The 22,421-nt window shown below is 47.5% G+C and overlaps 1 non-coding gene across 1 annotated transcript; it reads left to right on the forward strand.

Annotated features, from left to right (window-relative positions):
- The first annotated feature begins 458 nt into the window (after window positions 1-458).
- On the forward strand, window positions 459-531 carry TRNAR-CCU (transfer RNA arginine (anticodon CCU)). The gene has a single exon. It is a non-coding gene; the product is annotated as a tRNA-Arg (tRNA).
- Window positions 532-22,421: the final 21,890 nt, after the last annotated feature.

The following is a 22,421-nucleotide window of genomic DNA, read 5'->3' on the forward strand; positions in this document are numbered from 1 at the left end:
CCAATATTTTTGGCTTGCACCTATGTTTGAAGCTTTTGCCATGCACTGCTATTACTTGCACAGGAACTCGTAACATTTTGCACCTATTACCAACAATGGGCAGTCAACAACACTAAGGCTGTGCCTAGCAAGTGCCTTTATTATTAATAATAATAATAATGTATTTCTTTTATAGCGCTACACACCCATAGGTCCGAGAGTGCTACACAAAAGCCAAAGCAGTGCACACTATAACAAGCATTGGCAATGCCAACAGTTTGGGCTTTTGTGTAGGCATAGGAAAGGGTCTCGTCAGGCACTGCCCTAGTGGTATTAATTGGACGCTGATGGTAGCAGGTGCAAACCACAAACTGTTGACTTTGCCAGTGCTTGTTTATTGACAGCATTTGCTTATGTTTAAAAAGAGGCCAGTACACGCTTATCTTTGGGATAGATTAAAGCAGACAAATGCATATATAGCCCCAGTGGCCTAATGGATAAGGCACTGGCCTCCTAAGCCAGGGATTGTGGGTTCGAGTCCCATCTGGGGTGAGGGGTAATTTTTAGCTGATGTACATCCATAAAACTGCTGCGCTTTGCATCTATATAGCGGAAACGTGTCGACTTGTTGCAACTGCTCTTTCGAGTAGCTGCTTTGGGTACTGCATTTTGTGAGGAAGCTGTGCGTGCGCCTCTGTGGGTGGGCGGGGCTCCGAAGATTGCCGGACACGGCGGCCTCCCTCATGCTGCCATGGGGATGCAGGATATCATGCAACACCGGGCGAAATAACGCGAGGCATGTCTAGTTAGGGGAACATATCTTCGGTGGGGTTGTGGCGTTTCTGACGTGAGACCTACCTCTCACAAGGGGTGGGTGATATTTATTTCTATGAGCATATATGTAATTTAGGAGGTGGAAGGGCCAAGTGGTACAAAGACGGGGAAAGGAGGACGTATAACTGGGCGCCACTAAGAAAGGAATATTTGTGGAAGCGGTAAAGAGTGATGAAGTGGAAGGTAATAAAGAGTGTTATTATGAGATGTGATTTGAAAAGGGCAGTCGCTTGGATACTCTATATGAGGGAGTAGGTTTTCATTGCAAGAAGTAAAATAATGGAAACATGTAAGTAAGCAGCGCGCATGCGCAGTGATCACACGTATATCACTTGCTTCAGCGACATCGTCTGTTTCGTGTGCCAGTAGCCTAATGGATAAGGCTCTGCCCTCCTAAACCAGGGATTGTGGTTCGAGTCTCATCTGGGGTGAACATATTTTCTTTTTAGAATAATGCATAATATTTCATTACAAAAATATAAAGAAACCAGTATATCTAATGTTTGTTTTTCTAAAACACAAAAGCAACATTTATCAAGGCACTGAAGTCGCCACTCTTACCGGGTACTCCTTTTTTACGCCATTCATGTAATCTATCTCAGTTAAGTGTTTCCCCTAAATAAGAGCCTATCGTGAGCCCCAGGTGTCTATGGAAGACATGACTGTCAGGTTCAGGAAAGAGCGTAGAGGGCCAAACGGCTGCCTACACTACAACGCTCAGGCCACCAGGAGGCGATCGCAAGCTGCAAAAGTCATAGCTGGGCAATCCCTACTTTGCCCCTCCCTACCCCCAGACATCATCCACATATTAGCTTACCAAATAGACGACAGAGGCAATAAAGTGGAAAAACAGGTCACATTTATTGGAGTCAGCAGACATGGGTGGTCCCAGTCTCCTTCATTAACTGGCCTACAACCCCTATTAGGTGGCCCTTTCCAATTCCCGGGCTTTCACCGTTCCCTTTTGTCCTTAATGTCGTTGGGTGAGCCCTGTCACGTCCATAGCAGAAGACTGCCTCTGGTTGCTTTTTCTGTCAGGCCAGTAAGTCTCCCACATCCTTGCATGGAGCGAATTACCCGGATCCACTGCATTCAGTTGTCAAGGAGTCTCAACTGTCCATAAGGGTGTCAGTGCCTGTCAAACCCCAACATGGCTTGTGCTGCCAGCGGGTTATACTCGCGGCAGCAACCGAAGCATGACTTGTCCCCGGGTAGGACCAGCCAGGAACTCCACCATGCTTTGCGGGTGGCCCCACTGTCCCCCCTTACTATATACTCATGTACATATACTCACCATAGCGGCGTATGCACATACCTGCCCTTTGTTCTAGAGCTGCAAACCCCTCCAAGAGGAAAACATCACACCCTTTATCCGACAGGTGAAGCCTGCCACTAGCAAAATGGACCTGCTCCTTCTCGCACCATATCCTGTGCCTGATGAAACCCAGTCCTTCCACCTGCATAGATCTGTCCATACTGTTTGTTCACCCTATTTCTGTATTTTTCCATAGCCACACTGGACCCTGCACCTCGCCACCCACTCTGTGGTACCACCTCTAACGAGAACATTCCCTTCTATGCGGTACTAGTTCTTACCATAAAACGTCTGTCTTTGGAAGCAGCCCCCCAAGATCACTCAACTATTGCGGCAAGGCACTGCCGTCCTCCTTCCTCTTTTGTAGCAGCCCTCCCCTGCCAGTGATGCAGTCATTACCCCACGCCCCCAGGTGGATTGGCAAACCACCCGAGCTGTGGTCGCTCCAAACCCCTATCGCACCTTTTACCACATAAACCTGCCGTGAAATTGACCACCCACCTGCCATAATAACAGTCAATCTAATCGTCAACTAACGGGTGATCCCCGCGCCACCTGTTACCCATGAGCATTGCTTCTGGGTGGCCCTTTGCCATTCCCGTACATCCACCACCGGGGACACCTGTCTCTTCCGGTCTGCCCTGCTTCCGGAACTCCCATATCCTGTATGGTGCATAGCCCCGTGCCACTTAGTGATTCTTAAGGAGTCCCAAATGCCCTATAAAGTTAAAAGTGCCCATCCATTATCCCGTACTCACTTCCGGGTGGCCCGTAGCCATTCAGAGTTCATCCAGGTGTCCCTTTGCCACTACCGTTCATCCACCTCAGTGGCCCTTTGCCGGGCGCCGCAATACACTCCCATACCCTATATATGGAGTGCTTCCCAGAGCCAACCGCAGTTAACGAGGACTCAATCCAACTGCCTCTGTAGTTAGAGTGCCCGCGAACAACCCCAGCCCCTATTGCCCTAGGGTATGTTGTATTTCATTTATTTGTAAAGCGCGCCAGGCCCACAGGCATCAGGGCGCATATCGTTCCTCCTCAGCTGAGATCGCCCCTCCGTTCCTGTTGAACCCTACTGTTTCCGGCATCGCTGAACTCATTTCTCTGTCCCAAGAGCTGTCCCGCGAAATCTCCCTTTTGCGGGCTCCATGTCACATTACAAAGCGTCCTGCACCAGCTTTAAGGCCTATCATAATTCTTCCTCAAAGCACGTTTGCCAAATACACAATAGTAGCAAAGTGACAACCTGTAAATCCTTTTTGTTAACATCTTTGCTTTACATATCCTGAAAAGAAAATGTATGCGTCCCACAATGCAAATTAATGCACCCCTGACACGTTTCTACATTGTCTTGGGAGGATAGATCAGAGGCAACGTGCTTGCCCTGGAAGCAAGAAACCAGAGGTTCGATCCCCGGGACTGCGCTATAACCCATCATATCATATCATACACTGCACTATCTCCACTTTAAGACACACACTGAAAGGAGTTTTGCACTAAACTCCACCAACAGTTCAATTTCCACACTTCTACTCCACCCTAGCAGACCTATACTTCAAATGTGCTGCTATACTCTGAAACGTTTAGTTTAGAAATATTACTGTGTGATCTTGCTCAACTAGAGCAATATTGCTCATTTAGTCAATTATTTCCCAACCATCAAAATGTAACCGTTCCGTACCACTGTCAAGCAACACAGGTACTCTTCGTCATTACTGCACACCACTGCTCCCCAAACTTGAGTGTTCAGACACTATTGCTAATCCAATGCGCAGTCTTGTACATGCAACCATGCCCTGGTGAACCCGTGCTCTAACCACTCTGCTAGGACTTCCAAACGTTCTCCTCTGTCCCCACAAAGCCACACGTCAAATATCAACAGCAATCTTAATTGTGCACATCACACCTATATAACATAAACCATTCTTATTAAAAACATTTGATTGTATTTTTAGTACACAGAGTACCTTACACAAAAAATAGAACCATTGTGGGCTTCATTACAAGTATGCAGGTCCGGAAACAACGGTGCCGGTAGGTTTACCAGCACCGTTGTTTCCGGACCGGCATACTACAGGTCTGCCTGCCAGAGCCGCTGTGCTCGACAGGTCAGACCATGCCGGGCGCAGTGGCCACGGTAGGCAGACCGTCACGGAAGCACTGGCAGCGTCAGCAAAGGTGCCGGTGCTTCCGTGATCCCCACTCCCATAGAGTCCCATACAACTCTATGGGAATGGGATTAACAATTTACCATTGCCTGACTTTCCAGCCGCCGGACTCGGAATGAGATGGTGGCACCAGGAGGTCAGGCGCTGGTAAATTATTCCTAGTCTGGCGACAATCCGCCGGTAGCAACGGCAGGGTTACCGCCAGACTCGGAATGAGGCCCAGTGTTTACATTATACAAAGTATAAAATAAAAACATTCATACAACTATTTGATCCAATAGTCTTGAAATCACTAAAACCGTCTACTATACAATAATTTCAAAGAAAGAACTCATTGTATACATTAATACAATTCTTGTCCTATATCTGATGACTACAGAACAAATGCTGTTACGGTTTTAAATTCAAGGACTCTAAAAGTATTTCTCCTTGATCTACTACTTCCTGGAGGTCCACAAATATTTTCAAAAGAAATTTCGCTAAAACCAATGTTAGCAATGTTTGAGAACCCATCACTAGCCTGTTCCAGAGGCATATAGGTAGAACATCTGACGTGGAGTGCACATAGGGTCCCAAACGTTCAAGCCTAGAACATTCGATTACCCTGTGGAATGGGATTCCACACTTCAGTCTGCATAGTCTGCAATATCTGAGTTCTCTCTGAGGGTCCCTAATTTAGGTCCAATCACCTCCAAAGTCAGTAGACAATGAAGTCTAAATTTTAAAAACTAACCACGCTGCAATTTGGAGGGAAATCTGCGCAAACAGGGTCTGTACCATTGGCGGGAGTGTAATAAATGCTGTTGTTCTTATACAGCTTAAGCCTGTGTAGATCCTCAATATCTGTTATCCTGTCCCACCTTATGATTTTAGTTTTTATCACCATCTGAGCGTCGGTACGGGCTATGTCAGCTAACTCCATACATCTTATACAATGTTTATGAAATTTCAGGAGGAAGCTGTTGGAGCCCTTCTCATACATCGCACTCAGATGGAACGCCAGAGAATATTTGTCAGAATTCAAAATGTTCTTGTAAATTAAAATAAATGTTTTCATATATGGAACCCACCAAGATAGCACACCGGTCAGGCGAATGACACTGGTGGGTACCAATCAGGGCACTCCTAAAACTTCTTTAAGAATATGTCCCTCAAGGAAGTCGAAATACTTTCTGTTAGAGATAATTGTTAATTCAGAGCCATAAAGACCCATGGGAGTGACCTTTAAACAAGGGGTAAGAGGGGGAAAAAGCACAAAGCTTATGCTTGATCACTTTCATCAGGGATAAACAAGACCTAATTTTCTCTTCCAATTTCACCTTAAATGTAAGCAAGGAATTTCTAGCGGAGCAATCATAGCCAAAATAACAACTCAGACACCATGTGTCGTTTATAAACCACTTGTGCTTTTTCAGCTTGTGCTTTGAGGTGATCGTCATCACAAAGGATTTAACAGTGTTTATCAGGGATTCAGTCTTAGAAAAGTGTGACCCCATTCAAGGAGTGTTGCAACTCTGCTGGAGTGAAGTCAATTAATATAAGATTGCCTGCATATCCAATGCAAGGCATATGCAAAGTCCCACATTTAGCAGGATAACCACCCCATAGACTACACTCACTCTAGATATCTGCCATCTGCAGATTATAGGAGCGATCACACAACCTTGACATGCACGAGGCCAGGGCCATGCTCTTTGGGCGCCACCCCCTTCTATAACCGGTTTGGAAAGGACTGAACTGGTTTGTAATCTCTGCCCAATTTGTTAGATCTTTTAAAAACATAGTTGTCAACATTTTCAAAAGAAGTATCTATCAAAGAAATTGGGCGGTAGCTAGTGGGATCTCTTCTTGTACCTTTTTGAAAAATTAGAACAATTATGGTTTTGCTCCATGAAGTCGGGATCACACCACTAGTAACTAGAGTAAACAATCTTAGGAGGATCTCTGTCCATAACCCACTGTTGTTTTTTAATAACCCGTTCATTATTCCACCCGGTCCAGAGGAACGAGCTGTCTTTAGCTTAGCTATTAGGTCCTTGATCTCATTGATCTCAAACTTGTGTGACTATATTTTCCCAGTGTCTTGATGCTGAATTTACTCCTCAGATTGGTTTTCATAGCTACTAAATTTAACTGAAAAAGATTGAATCCAACCTTCCTCTGTAACACCTTCTTAAATTCTTCAGGAGAGGAGTGGGCTAGTCTCTCTTCCTCTGTTATGGTGTCCCACCACTTCGCTAGGTTAGAAGTGAAATTCTCACTGTTTTTGCTGACCCGTGAAACTCCATTTCCTGAAGAATTAGTGAAAAGATTATTACAGCAAGACAAATGTGACTCCTCTCCTCTTGATGGATACTCAATGGACAGTTCCAACATTGCATGATCGCTGGTATTCGTCCTAGATATCCCAAAGGATCTTATCGTTTTATAGTCAACATTAGCAAGATAGATATAGTTTATGACGGAGCTTGAAGCAATTTCAAACCAGGTAGGTTCTAATACAGGCCCCTTCTTAAATAACTTACTCACTTGAAGAAAACCCCACCTCGCCAGGAAATTTACCAACTCACCCCATCTCGACACTTTCTCCCTTGAATCTCGAGGCTATCGGTCACTATAACTATGTTACCACAGTCGAGACCCTGGAAAATATTGTTTAACCTGGGGCATGTAGAATTAAAGTCCCCACCAATAATTAGGGGGTTGGACTCAAGCTCACCTCTCCATGAAACCAGTATATTTTTGATGTCGTTGGTAACATCTTCTACATTGGCACCAGCCGGGTGGTAGTAAATATTGAAAACCAAGATGCGTGTCTCCATACCTTTATAGTTGTCTACCCCCCCTGTGGTTAACACAGTGTCTCTCCTTGTAGTCATATTTTGAATGGACCTACACTGTTTATTTTTTATTGTCGTGTACATGACACCAAAAGGCCTACCCTTCTCTCCCCTTTTCTAATCCTTTTAGAGGTAAAATATCCATCCGTTACCGGATTAACACTTAGGCATGGCTATTGAATTAAAATGATGGGCTGGTTAAAAATGGCACTCATTTAAAAACCCAGCAAACCTTTATGTCCGTGTGAGTTCCAGCAAAGTGATATACAGCATTCCTTAATGAATGGGCTGGCCTAAGACCTGAGGATGTGGGAAGAGAGGAAGACAACCATCCCCAACTGCGTGTGTCTTTTTCAAAACACACCTGCCGCAGCCCTTCATTATTAACAGAACACTTGATATTGCTGTAACCATTGTTTACCACCGGTGGCTCAAATTTCTCATTTTCATCCGTATTGTTTGGTCGACTACGGTAACTTTCAAATCCTCTCTTCAGTATTTCCTCATGTTTATCACAGACCAGTCTTTCTTTCAAATTGGAATAGAAGTACAAAGCACATTTCTCAATATTGTTTTAATCGAAAAGGTGTACAAAATGGATGTCTGAGGAGGAATTTGTCATCAACTCCGGAATGGTGGCAAATATCAACATAAGTCTTGTCCTGTTGAGAGGGACAAGACTCTCCCCCTCAAAAACAGTTTAAAATATATCAGAAAGTAAGGGTTTGTGTCTGTGACCAGAGTGAGCAAGTACCGGTTTACCTTGTAACCTGTCCGCCGACTGAGACAGCATAGATGTCGTAGTAACGACCGGACCATTAACTTTCATCCCTCTAATTAGAGTTATATCCTCAACTGTATTTTGCATCATCAATTCTTGAGTACTGATTTCTGTGATCTTATTCAGCTCCTCAACACATTCTGTACCTTCATCTTCATTAGATGGATAAACATTGTAGACATCGTTATCTTTTCCATCGCCTACCGGTGTGAAGAATCTTTGAATTCCTCCGATTCCAATTCATTTCTTTTTCTTCTTCTTTCACAGGATAGTCACTGAACTAGTACATAATTCACTTGTGCAGCATCCATGCCTTCTGGCAATATTTCAATATTGATAATATCTTTTGCAGAGATGTAACTACATTTTTCTGGACACGTTTGCGTGTCGTTAATTGTGATGGTATCTGGCATTCGGGCTAGATCATCCCTCCCCAAAGACAAACTATGCTCTTGCCTGTGGGTCGCATTGAGCATATTTCTAAGGAATTTTTTCGATCATGTATTCTTCGGTTTAACACAACTTTTAATGTTCTTGGACTTTCATCGGTTTGTGGGGGCGTTACTTCGCTTCTCAGGGCGCCCATTGTAATCCTGGGCAGTCACATTCCCTTTAATGAGATCCTTACCACAGTGGTGGTCAGTTGTGCCCGGTTTAGCTAAATAGGTGCTCCTTGTCATCAATTCCACTGCATTTAGCCTCGAATCTAAGTTTCCTGATTCATTAACTTAAAAAAGTGTCTTTTGTTCTTTAAGGATTGAAGAATGTTCTCTTACTTCGAGCACTACTGCGTCGTTTCGGCATATAAAGGATTGTAAAACGATGTTCAACGCAACTAACAGACTATTAGTGCTCGCCATAGACTGGTGCAATGACTGAGTGTCTCCCTGAGGCAGAAGTATAGAGCAATCGCCCACGCTGGATGTTTCATACCAGTTGTCATCCACATGGACAACATTACTCGTTTTGATGCTCTCTTTTGGTGATGCAAACAATTTGGGAGATACACTCAGTCTTGGTGACACAGCGTCAAGAGCAATAATTTAATCTTCCAAGCTGATCCAGACATCTATCAGCAAAATACTGGCTCTTTGTTTTACATCTTGCAGCACAGGACCCGATATATCAATACTTTCACTCAAGTCGGTCCCTGTACCCACAATAAGGAATCAAATAGTTCATTTGGACCACTTGGCGATATGAGCGAGTGGGTCTTTGTGAAAAGAAAGTTGTGATTTTCCTTTGTATAGCAGGTATGGAATTGTTACTTTTGCTTACAGCATGGAGATTGGCAACCATCTCCTTGTGCAGTGGAGTTTGGTCAGTGCTTCTTAAGTTGTAACGTCTGGGTTTCCTTCGCATTCTCTCAGGACGCTACATGCGATGTATGACTCTGAGAATATGTAAGTATTGGAAAGCTATTAAGACAGTGCAGAAAGTCACACCTTTGGTTTTATTACAGCGCGCGTCCTAGAGTATGACCGCTGTTCTCCCTACAAATGGCTGCAAGCCGCAACCCGGCAGACAGCAGACTTCAGACTGCGAGGCACTAGACAGTCACTTTGTGGGGTATTTGAGAACAAGAATCTCCAACCTCCAAATATTAGCTTTTGAGCTGTTTGGCTGTTTAGTAAAGACCCAGGTCAAAAAAGAGACCCAAGAGGACCGTCTAAACCCCTAGTTGTGGTACTAAAGACACTCGCTACCACAGGCTCAGGTCTAGAGGTCTACCTTAGGGCACCAGCAGCAGCACAGCGGGTCACTGTCTCGCTGTATCACAGTGTGGTGTCAAAAGCTTGGACCTGCCTGTTGCGTGCTGCCGGAATACTCATCCGGCCCCCGTAACCCCCCCAGCCACAGAGCAGACTGTACGCAATGCTTGCTGTCCGGCTCCAGGGTCGCACTGACGTGGCTATGGCAACACCCTGTTTATTACAAACACACGCAGCGGAGTTGCGTCTCTCTGCCGCGTGTGTGCCCTTAAAGGGGCAGGCACCACACTCCTCCTTTTTCATAACAAACTACGAAAGGAGGTTAAATACAGATACTTCAAAAACATTACACTGTACACAAAAAAACACCCCTTTATTTGCTTCCCTCCCAGTCCCACAAGTCACTATTCAGCCTGTGGGCTGGGCCCACCAGTTCAGGGGTCCAACACATAGTCATTGAGATGGGCAGGCTTCCCCCTCCTGACCTTTTGGGGATGCCTCCTGCCTGTCTCCCGGATCGCTCCCTCCTCACCTGCATAATCCCTCGACCTAGGGGACTCAGTGGATGGGCCAGGCCACTGCCCTCGGACGGTACCTTGCCACAGTATCTTTCTTGGTGAGACGGGCTCAGACCTGGAGGCTAGGTTCCGGATGAACCAGCCACAGTAGGGGCCCATCCCCAGGAAGCTTCGCACTTCAGATACATTCTTTGGGGGCCTCGCCTCCACAATGTCTTTGACCTTTCCGGGGTCAGGTGACACGCCTCCCTCCTTGAACACGAACAACTCAATGTTTCCCTTGATGAATTAGCATTTTACCTTATGCAAGGTCAGTCCCAGCGCCTGCAGCCATTCCGGAGTCCTCACCAGCCTCTCCATGTGTTCTGCTTCCGTACTTGCAAACACCAGGATGTTATCGTTGAATTTGAGGACAGCCTCCAGATTCGCCAGGGCCCCACGGATATTTTGGAACACCTCTGCCGCAGATGACACCCTGAAGCTTAGGCGCTATCATCTGTAGAGGTCTCGTCCGTTGTAAAGGTGGTGATGTATCTTGAGTCTGGGTGCAACACCACTTGATGGTATCCCACCCGTAGGTCAACCTTTGAAAAGAATCTTTCCCGCCCGTCGTCAACCTTTGAAAAGAATCTTTCCCCTTGCAATTCCGCAATGATGTCATCGTTCGTGGTCGTGGGATGTCTTTCACGCTTGATGGCCTTGTTCGCTAGCCTTATGTCCACACAGATCCTCACCAAATCAGGTTGCTTTGGCTTCCTTGCAATGACTATCTGCAACACCCACGGGATAGATCCATCCACCTTCTGGATGATGGATGATGTCCAGCACCATCAAGTTGTCCAGTTTTTTGTCTAACAGGTCCCGCAGATGGAATGGGACTCGGCGGTGCTTGAGCGCAATTGGCTGCATGGACTCATCAATGTGCAGCCTCACAGGTTCGCTGGCCATGCGGCCTATTCCTGCAAATAGCTGGCTGTACTTCACGAGAAGCCCCTGCACATCTTCCACATACACTGAATAGGCAAAGCTCACAATGCCCAACACTTCTGCTGCCGCACAGCTCAGGAGAGTGTTGCTGCTGACGCTCGATGCATAGAATCTGGCCTTAATGGACAACCTTCACCACGAATGCTCCGGCCAATGGAATGGGCTGCTCACCACCAAAAGTGAATATCCATGCCCGGGGCTTCTGTATTGTGGGCAGCGCCACCATGGCATCATAGTGCACCCTGGCCATAACATTGACTGACGCCCCTGTGTCAACTAGCAACGGTGCCGTTGACCTTCACAAGGCACCGTGGCTGCCTTCTGGTGGTGGCACGTAGCGCACTGACACTGGAGATAAAGAAAATGTTCTCCTCATCCTCATCTTCATGATTCACACCATCATCCTCTGGGTCTACTTGGGAGACATTGGGCGGGCGCAGTGGCCTGAAGAAACCTGCCCTTGCCATCCCCCTCTGCACCACAACCGGCAATGGTGCCCATTATGGTAAAGTGCCACACAACGTCTACAGGCTTTCCCCTGCGCTGGGCACTCTGCGGGGTTCAGAGGATCAGACCCACACTTGAGGCAGGACTCGAGGGTTCTGGCACATATGTCATGCTGGCCACCACTTGTACGTCGGGCCCCTCTTCCCCCTTGGCCTCGGACCACGGCACACACCTCCTCCATCTTCCCTGGCCATAATGCCACATCCATTTTCGAAGCCCGCACCTCCGACACCTCATTGCATCGGCCCATTGCATCGGCCTAGCTCCAATATGCGGGGCAGAGTGAGTCCTGGTTCCCACAGCACTTGCCTTTTCATCTTTCCAGATGAACAGCCTTGTATGAGCTGGTTCCTGGCCATGGTCTGGGGGTTCTCCCAAGCACATGACAGCGACATCCGGTGCAGACGTCCATAGAATGTGCCCCAAGACTCATCGTCCTTCTGTCTGGCACTGCAAATAACGAAGCTTTCATAGCCTGCATTGGCCAGAATGAATAATCAGCAGAGTGCTGTTGTCCCCTGCGCAAGGGGTTCCAAAATTTACATGTGGGAGGCGCACAAGCACTCCTAATAGGAGCTGCAACCCTCACCACCACATAGACAAAATGGCGGCAAACCGCATGGACTTTGCAGGCTCAGCGGCATGAAAAATTGACAAAATGCCCCCACGTGTTTCACTGCCTGAGCCCAGAGGGTCTGTGTCATATGGATCCCTCAACTCCGTCGCCACTGTTGCATGTTGCTGGAGTACTTATCCGGCCCCCGTGAGCCCGCCAGCCACAGAGCACACTGCATACGATGCTTGCTGTCCAGGCTACATGGCCGCACTGACGCGGCCATGGAAGCACCCCGTTTATTAAAAACACACGCGGCGAAGTTTTCACTCTGCCGCGTGTGTGCCCTTAAAAGGGCAGGCACCACACTGCCTGGCACAGCACGGCATGCCAGATCATACAGAATGTAGGAAACGCAGAAAACGCTCTGTTTCACTCTCTTGTCTCGCCACAGCTGGAGGAGCTTGAGGAAAAGGCCAATAAACGTAACGTTACGTGATGTGTTAAGCTGCACTGCACTGCCCAGAACAATTGTAGCTTAAACCAGTCGGAGTCCATTCTTTTTGTGGAGGGCCAAACTGGTGCAAACACTACGACACTCAGGCCCTCATGAGGAGAGCACAAGCTGTGCAAGTCAGTCAGTGTGGCAATGGGACTGGGAAGATGCTGTGGCAGGCAGGGCCGGCCCTAGGATTTGCAGCGTCCTGCTCGGCAAAAGGTGCGGGGCCCCTTCATTTGCATCACAGAAAATTATGTCACAAAATCAGTCATTAATATCCGTAGGGATCAAATAAACTGGATGTTCAAGATCCGAATTTTAACTGTTAATATTACAGTTGTAGCAATATCAGGAGTCAGGCTCATTGTGGATTAGCTGACGAGCGAGTAGAATCATTTCTAGAGATGGGTACATGAAAAGAAAGTACTGTGAGGAGGAAGAGCAGGACAACGAGTAATGCAGATCATTCTACGCCAGACAGGGCAAAGTGCTTTTGCTGCATGCTAGTGAAATCATAACAAAGCCTATTTACTGGAAAGGTACTGAGGCAGACAGAGTAAGCAATTCTGCAGGTCTTCAGATGTCATCAAAAGGGGGTCAAGTCCAGAAAAAAGTGTGGGGGATCATTAACATACGCACAAGGACTGAACATATCCTAAGGTGAAATATGCACATTTAATTCAACTGGCCTTTCCTTTTGAAAGAATTAAAAATAGAAATGAGCATTGTCTTTCACAAAATGAATCATCAATACCCGGAAGAAAAAATAACAACTGGAGGAGATTTTCCTAGAACACTGCTGCAAAGTATAAAAGGGGGGTGGAAGCTGTCAACCCACATGTAATCTCAACTTGTACCCTGAAAATCAGCACAGGGCCAGGTAGAACATCTTCATTCCAGCAACCTCTCTTCCCAAATCCAAGACCTGTTAAATCATCTCAACACATGTGTTCTCTGATCCTTTCCCCTCCTCGCCACAACATTTGCTTTCAAAAATAATTTTTTTTTTTTTTTTTTTATAAATCGGACTTCAAAAGTACACAAACCATAATTAAAGTACTCCAGCAATATAGAAATCCGTATAGAAATATGCTAAACAAAAAGAGTACATATGTTGTACTATTTTCACCCCATCTTTTAAAAAAAAAACTTTATTTCCGGTACAGGCGATCCCGGATCGCTTTCGGTTTGATTGATAAGGTAACTGCGGAATTCAGACCATACATTTCTAGGGCAAGCTTGTATTGAAAGGGAGTTTATGTATTCTTCCTCACACGTTTGAGTCAAGGTAAGTGCATTCAACCACATTGTAAAGGTTGGAGGGGAGGGACGTTTCCACAACTGAAGGATACATTTCTTTGCCACCATACAACTTAAGTTCAAAAAGTAGTCATTTTCTTAATACTTGAGTTGTTCCAGCACACCGGTCGGGTCAGGGGCCACTGTGGTACCTAAAATTTCCGAGAGTGCCTACAGGATCCCACCCCAAAAGTCGTGGAGTTTGCTGCATGTCCAAAACATGTGTGTGGTCGGGTGCCTTGGAGCGGCACCTTGGGCAGGTGTGTATCGATTGTCGGCTGAACTTATTGAGTTTATGGGGGGTGCAGTATAGTCTATTAAGTAATTTGTATTGGCTGCAGCGGAACCTGAAGTTAAGGGAACCCTTACATGTGTGTGAACATAGCTTTTTCCACAGCTCATCAGAGATTTCAAGGTCTAGTTAGTTTGCCCAATCGTCTCGTGCTTTGCTAGTAGAATCTTGTATAGTGAGGAGACCACACCACGGGCACCGCTTGAGTTGGCTATGCAGTGTATTTCAGGTGTACCAGGGGGTTTGTCAGGGTAGCATGGCCACATAGCTCGGACAGAGGCACAGAGTCTATAATATTGCAAAATCTTCAGTGCTGACCCTGAATGTCCAGGCTGCCACGTTTGTGGGGTAATGAATTCCCCCCCCTTCCGGGAATAGGTCATTCAGCATTCAGCACTAGGTATCCCAGTGTCTGCCAGTGTTGGGACAGAAGTCTATCATGTGTGGGTTCAAGTCCTGGGTACCCCCAGATTGTAAGCCATTTATAGTAAGGGCGGAGTTCCGACACTGGGTGTAGTAGCCGATCCCATGCTAGTAGTGTGGTCGCAGTGGGATCTAGTGGCGAGTTGTCCTTGTAGGTTCAATAAAGGATTAATGTTTTAGGATTAACTTCGCCCGCTGGCAGCCTTTTCAACTTGATCTAAGGGGGAACAGCAGAGTCCGAATACCAGTGCGTGTCAAATTGGGCCTGTGCAGCTATCCAATACAGTTTGAGGTTGGGGGCGGTGAAGCCCCCCCCTCTCATAGAGAAAAGTCACGTGTGTCCATTTTTTGTGAACCATCCCAGCGTGCCATAAAAATTGTGCAATCCATCAAAGTATTTTTTCCTGGCCAGACAGGGACATTTACAAAAATGTACAGGTGTTTAGGGGCCAGAATCATTTTCACCAGTGACAGATTCTCAGCCAGTGTAAGCGGGAGGGAGCGCCATCTCATTATTTTGGATTCAATATATCGTTCCGCAGTAGCATAGTTATCAGTTAGCAGTGTCGATTTACATCTAGACACTTGGACCCCCAGATACAGGATTCCCCCCGGTGACCATTGGAGGGGGTATTTGCATGCGGGTTGTTGGGTTATCATGGTGAGTCGGAATATCTCAGATTTACTGTAGTTGATCATGAATCCGGAGAAGGTGCCTATCCGGATCACATCCCTCAGTATGGGGTCCAGGTTTGTGGAAGGGTTCCTGACGTACAACAGTACGTCATCCGCATATAGAGATATTATCTCGGGATTATCTTTCAGACGTATTCCCCTTCGGGTGTGTCGTGCTCTGATATAGTCTGCCATTGGTTCAATAACCAGTGCAAAAAGGATGGGGGAGAACGGACAGCCCTGCCGGGTGCCCCTACTCAGTACAAAGGATGCTGAGATTTGAGCATTGACCAGTACTCTCGCTGTGGGGCATGTATATAATAGTTTAATATATTTAATCATGTCTGCTCCCACGCCCATTTTACCCAGGACTTCCCACATGTACTGCCATGAGACCATGTCGAAGGCCTTTTGGGCATGAGCGTGGCAGCCACAGCCTCTGCCTTCTGGTCAATTCTGGACAGTACATTAAAGAGTCTTCTAATGTTAAGGGCCGTCGATCACCCAGGAACTAATCCTCCCTGGTTCTCATGTACCAGATAGGGCATGATTGGCAGAAATCTGTTTGCTATTGTTTTGGCGAATATTTTTGTGTCTATGTTCATAAGTGACAGGGGCCTATACGAACCGCATTCGGCACTGGGTTTGCCCGGTTTCAGAAGGACAGTTATGGTTGCTTCGCGTAGGGAGGGAGGAAGAATAGACTCGCGAAGCGATTCAGTCCAAACCTCCAGCAGTTGTGGTGCAAGGAGCGCTGCATGTTCTTGATAACATTCTGAAGTGAGGCCATCTGGCCCAGGGGCTTTACCCTTCGGTAACTCAGTTATGGCCTTTACTATTTCATCTAACTTGATCGGGCTGTTAAGGAGATCTCTAGTTGAGTAGGTGATGGTGGTCATCGGAATTTGGTCAAGTAGCTCACGTATATTGTGTATGTCATGTGGTTGGGCTAATGTGTACAAATCAGCGTAGAACCTGGAGAAAACCTCAAGTATTTGCTGATATGTCCACTGCAGGGTGCCTTGTTCATCAGTGATGCACTCAATCTGGGACCGAACTGCCTCTGCCCGCACCAACCTAGCGAGTGTTCTACCAGGCCTTTCTCCTTCCCCATATTTCCTTGCTACCCATGGGCATGAGAAGTAGCGTATTTCTCGCAGGGCATGTGACTCTAAGATCTCCAATTCCGCCCATATCTTTGCTAATTTAGCCAGGGTAGCTGCTGTTGCACATTCCTGTTCCAGCCCCTTAAGTTTGGTTTCAGAGCGGTTAAGATCATTCCTAATTATCTTTAGTATTCCGGCCCTTGATATAGACATACCTCTTATGAACACCTTCAAGGCCTCCGAGCGCACCCCTACTGTTGTCATGTGGTGTGTTGCATTAAAAAAATGTCTCACTATCAGATCGGATCTGAGCTTTGAATACTATATACATGAGCTTCTGATTTAAATCGCCAGGCGGTGCGGGCAGGCGGAGATGACCCCAGCACTTTGGATAGCGTCACTGGGGCATGGTCCGACAATGTGCGAGTAAGTATCTCAGCATTTTCAACTTTGCCTATTAAATCGCCTGATGTTAAGAACATATTAATCCACGACAAACTATCGTGTTCCGATGAATAATGTGTAGCGCCGCTCCTGGGCATGTGTAGGTGTAATCTTCGAGCCGCCCGTGATAAGGCCCTTAGTGCGGCTCCTGTTCTATCCAGGTCAGTGTCTAATATCAAAGCCATATCTCCTCCCCAAATGGTCTGTGCCCCTACGTATCCCATGAGAATGGAGACCACTGCATCAAAAAAACTCTGGGATATCGACATTAGGTCCGTACGTGTTCGCCACAAGATATTCCCCGTTGGCAATCGTACAGTGCAGGATGATTTATCTGCCTTCAGGGTCCATATAACTCTTTTTCAGTGTGAATTTAACAAACTTGTGAATCAGTATCAATACTACCCTTGCTTGTGTCGAAAAGGTGGTGTAGAATCTATTCAATCCCCATGTAGGTGCTAGGCCAGTAGCTATGTGCTTCGTGGCATGGGCCTCCTGCAGTAGGAGAATCTTCACAGCATGCCCCTGAGCATATGCAATGAATCTGCACGTCTTTGTAAAATTACCAATCCCACGGACATTCCATGATATTCATTTTGTCGCCATTTCAACTTTTCAATGTATATCCCATATTTTCCGTCTCTGTACATAGGATGTTGTGTCAATTGTATCTTCATGCTGCCCATCCGATGTGTGCATTGCTGTGCTACCTTTGCCATTTTTAACATTACCTTCCCCAACCAACATACCCCCCTCCCTCACTGCCCCTTCCCACCAAGCAGTGTAGTTCCTCCCCCCCTCGGTCCTGTTTCTGGTAAGCCTGCCCCAACTTGGAACACCCGCAACTGGGGTCCAACAGGGACCCGTACATGTCAGAACCTCCAAGATAACTATTGCAGCCGCAAAGGGGTACGCTGCTGCCACGCAACAAACAACTGAGGATCTGGGGTGTAACACCAATTATTGTAACATATGGTGGGCGGTTAACATTTGTATGTGCCACTATCAACTCATGACCGTAAGGACCGGTAAAATAGCTCAGCGGGTTTAGCGCTCACTGCTGCTATCTGAGCGTGATATGCAGGTCGCAGGTTCAAATCCCGGCAAGGCCAATTCAGCCTTTCATCCTTCCAAGATCGATAAATGAGTACCAATTTCAGTTGGTTGATATTGTATGTAAATATGTGCTCTGTAAAGCGCTTTGGATTAAGGCGCTATATAAATAACACATCATTATCATTAAAAAAATAAAACATTTTGGGTAGGGCGTCCACCTCACTCAGTATTTTTCCCTAATATCGTCAGCAGTATTGTTCAGCGGAATATTTGCTTCAATAAATTTCACCGCCACATCCGGGACGGTAAAGAAGTAGAGTTTACCTCTGAAGGTAAATTTGAGGTGTGCGGGAATAGTATGGGATGTTGGATGTTTCTTTACCTTAGCATTTTCTTCACCCCAAGGAATTGGTGCCTCTCCTGTTGCACCCCCGTGGATAAATCGGGAAAAATTCTCATGGTATGGGAGCCCAGTCTTAGTTTCTTTTCCCGTGCTAGGTGAAGTATATGATCCCTGTCCCGGTAGCTCAGGATTTTTGCAATTATGGGCCTAGGAAAGTCTCCAGGTTTTGGGCATGGGGCTAGTGTGCGATGAGCTCGATTGACAGTGAAAAATGTAGACAAATCGGAGTTGCCCAGAAGGTCTCTAAGCAAGTTTTCAACAGCTAGCTCCATCTTTCCCGTAAGTACATCCTCAGGCACTCCAACTATTGAAATGTTATTTCTGCATGATCGGGATTCCAAATCATCAAATTTGGCCTTGACAGATTTCATATCGCGGGTGAGGGAAGCTACTGTATCCTGAAGTACGTGAATTCCATCCTCATTTGCTCCGATCCTGGTTTCAGCCTCAGTGATTCTGGCGCCCGCATGATCTAATTGCGATTTGAGTGATGCAACATTAGCGTTAATGTCATCTAACTTTTCATGAAAGGGGGCAAAGTTTTTGGCCATTGACTCCATCATGCTGGTAAAGTCAGGGGTAGATGCGGCTCGGGGCACTGAAGTGTCGTTTTGGCATGGATTGCCCCTGTTCGAGCCTAGGTGTTGACTTTGTGAATTTGTCCATGGCGCCAATTTTCTTAGCACCCCGGGCACCACTGGGCATTCTCCAGGTGGGCAGCCATCTCCTCAGCCCCCAGTTCAGAGTCAATCCCAAATACCCCAGACAAATGGGGAGGTAGTGCCCCAATGTGGGCCTCAGCGATGTACCGAGTGAGGTTGTATGAGGACTGTGGGGCAAATGAATAGAACAGTTACCAACGTGCTCCATGGATCCCCCGAGCATGCTTGGGGTCCCTGAAGCGTGCCACAGATGAGGCTAGGTACACAGAGCACTCCAAGGGGCCCTCGCTGGGGGCCAGGGTGTATATTGGAAGCTGGCCAGGAGAATTACGGGGGGCGGTGGGCCGAAGGAGAAACGGTGAACCTCCCATCGCTTTCGTGGCAGAGGTGTATGGCCCCTCTTTCTAGGCAGCTGGGGTGGGCCCCACTGAGGCAGCCAGAGCAGTAGGTTAGCACACCGATATCCCGGGCACCAGTGTAGTGGTCTAGGTGGTGAGGTCTCTGGTGTTGGTCATCCCACGGCGTATGGCAATCACCTGTTGTGTCAAGGGGTAGATGTAGTTACAAGAGTCACAGGAGAGAGGTGGTTGCAGGTATGGGGAGGGTTGAGGTTTAACACAAGGTTATGTCACCATTTCGCACAGGCGGTACCCAGGAGTGCACCGGGCCAGTGTTCCACCCCCACCGCACCTACTTGGTGTGGATGAGGCAGTCAGCAAATGTTGGATCAGCCATGCAGCCGCATCAGTGACACAGGCCTTGAGAGAGGATATCAGGCATCAGGAAGGGGCCATACCATACCAGTTATCCCGCACACGCGGCTTCCGGGCAGAGATGGCCCAGAACACGGGCCGCACCGCCTGCAACGTGCAGTGTCTCACCAGATTTATTGTGGCTGTGTCTGTCCTGGTCTCGCTGAGCATGGAGGTACACAGGAGGGGGCTGCCACAAGGTCACAGTCCTCCCTCAAGACCGGGGGCCCATCGCCTCCTCAGTAGATGGTGTGCCTCTCCCCCGTGTTGTAGGGCAGGGGGTAGCAATCCCTCATCCAACCGAGGGAGTAGTATGAAGGTGGAAGGATGTCACAGCTCCTGACGTTGTTTCCGGGAGCTCCAATCTGTGCCTCAACGTAGTGTCAAGGCAGAGGAGCTACCGCGGCCAGATCCTCCCGCCGCCCGGTATGAGTGTCAGTTTTCGGGGCCTCTGACGGCCGCTATGCCACCCGCGCAGCTGACACTGCTTCTGCCATTGAGCAAGGTGGAGGCTGAGGGCCGCAACCTCTGGTGTTGTCTGTAGGCCCGCCGGCAGGAGAGGCGAGCAGATCGCCAGCGCCGGCCAAGCAGGGCGATGGTCCCACGCACGCATAGCCAGCACGCAGGCCTCCACGCGGTGCACAGCAGCCTCAATCCGGGTCCCCCGGCAAGGGAGAGGGAGGCAGGTGGGTGTTCTCTGGGTCGCTGGTCTGGCCCCTGTGAATTGAGCAGATGTCCATTCTAGGCAGCCCCCCTTCGTAGGTCCCAGCAGTCCCGGTCCAGCCACGTATCACAGTCAGCGGCGCATGGGCCAATCTCAGCCGCGCTCTGCACTTGAGGCCCCATGGGCCTCGATCTTCACGCTGGGGTGCTCAAACCTCCCAAGATGTGGTCCGGTGGTGTACCCCACCGTCAGCACTTCGTGAGTGTATTCTTAGAGTCAGGAGATCTATAGAACCGCTACCATTATCAAGTTGTTGTCGGCTTCGTGCAGAGCTGATCAGATAGGCAGCTATTTCCAAGGCTGCTCAACAGCGCCCCCTTTTCACCCCATCCTGACGACTACAAATACTATAATGTCATTTTACAAAATCATAAAAAATTGTAGGATGTCTTTCAAGACTTGATCATAACAAAAGATAATGTGAAATGGTAACCTTTTGCAGCCTTTAACAAAGGCATGCTTTATATGATGCGAGTGAAATGTGACATTCTCCCCTCCAAAAATAATGCATTTAATACACCATAGTGGGACATATGAATACTATTGTCAACATATTTTAAGAAGACAGATTTGGCGGCAACACATTTTTCTGCATGTGCTTTCAGAATAAAATGCCCCTTTGAAGCCCCTTGTCCAAAACACGGTTCTTAAATGCACCATTACTTCAAACAGAGAGCGTGATAATCCCTAACTCTGAGACTCCACGGGTCAGATGGGCTGATGGGGTGCTGGGGAGGTATTTGTCTCTAGAAGCGCATCACAGGCGATTGGCAGCTGACCGCACAGCCTGCTAAAACAGGCACAAAGAAAAGCCCTGTGGCTGGAACCAGCCTATCCTCGTTACTTCTTATACTCATGGCAGCAGGTAGCTGCGGGTCCTCCAAGAGCGTGGATCCCGGGGCGATGGTCCAGACTCCCCATGCCTCGGGGACCATAGCTCTCAACCTTTTTTTTGCCAAGGCGGGTTAAAACACCAGATTTGTTTTTGGGAGGTGAGAGCCCATTGAAGGGAAGGGCCCGTATAGGCGGCTTGGCCGGTGAGTCAGCTGATTGCCAGTTTGGTGACACCCGCCAAAAGCATGTGAGTTGGGAGCTATGATTGGGCTCATGGTGAAATAGGCAGGTGGCAGGCGAGAACGCCTGGAGGATTTCGCAAAAAGACTTCACTTGCCTGAAGCTGCAAGCAGGCGAGTGTCTTCCATGGCTGCTTCACCGAGATGCTTGCATCCTGTTTTTTAGTTGCAGTTACTTGCCCACCTACAAGCCAACACTATTGCATTAGAGTACAATAGGGAGAAATGGCATATGATTAGGGACACACAGCTTGTAGGCGTTGTTTGGGTTTTGCCCACCCATTAGCAGTTGCCCATGGCTATGCTAATAAACACCTCCTCATGGGAACTTGAGCTTGCTTTAATGTTATGTTATGTTAAAGGTACTTATATAGCGCACCGTCACCAATGGAATTGGTCCCCAGGTGTTTTGGCAGATCTGTAAACACGAAGGATGGGTAGGGTTAGTTGGGAGAAGGGGAGCAGGAGAGTGGGAGAAGTGATGTGCTGTTTGCAGCTTCAGCTTGGTATACACCGAGTGCTGGGCTTTGGTGCTAGTTTCGGATCGGGCGAGACCTCGAGTGCTGTAGGTGATGATTATGTGTTGTTGATGCGGTGTGGTAAAGTGCGTACGGATTGCTTGAAGAGAGATGGTTGTGTGGCTTTGTGTGGTTTAAGTATGCAGAAGATTGAGGGTTGAGTTTGTAATATCTATTCTCTTGTTATCTAGTGTGACACTGGTCAGTTGAGGTTTTGAATGGTTCAGTGTCGGAGTGGTGTTGGTGTGGCGCTCTAGTGCTTCTGTTTTGGTGAGCCTGTGTATTCAGTCGTTCGTTT

Source organism: Ambystoma mexicanum, chromosome 3q, assembly GCF_040938575.1.
Source record: "Ambystoma mexicanum isolate Mex_15411 chromosome 3q, UKY_AmexF1_1, whole genome shotgun sequence".
Classification (NCBI taxonomy): Eukaryota; Metazoa; Chordata; class Amphibia; order Caudata; family Ambystomatidae; genus Ambystoma; species Ambystoma mexicanum.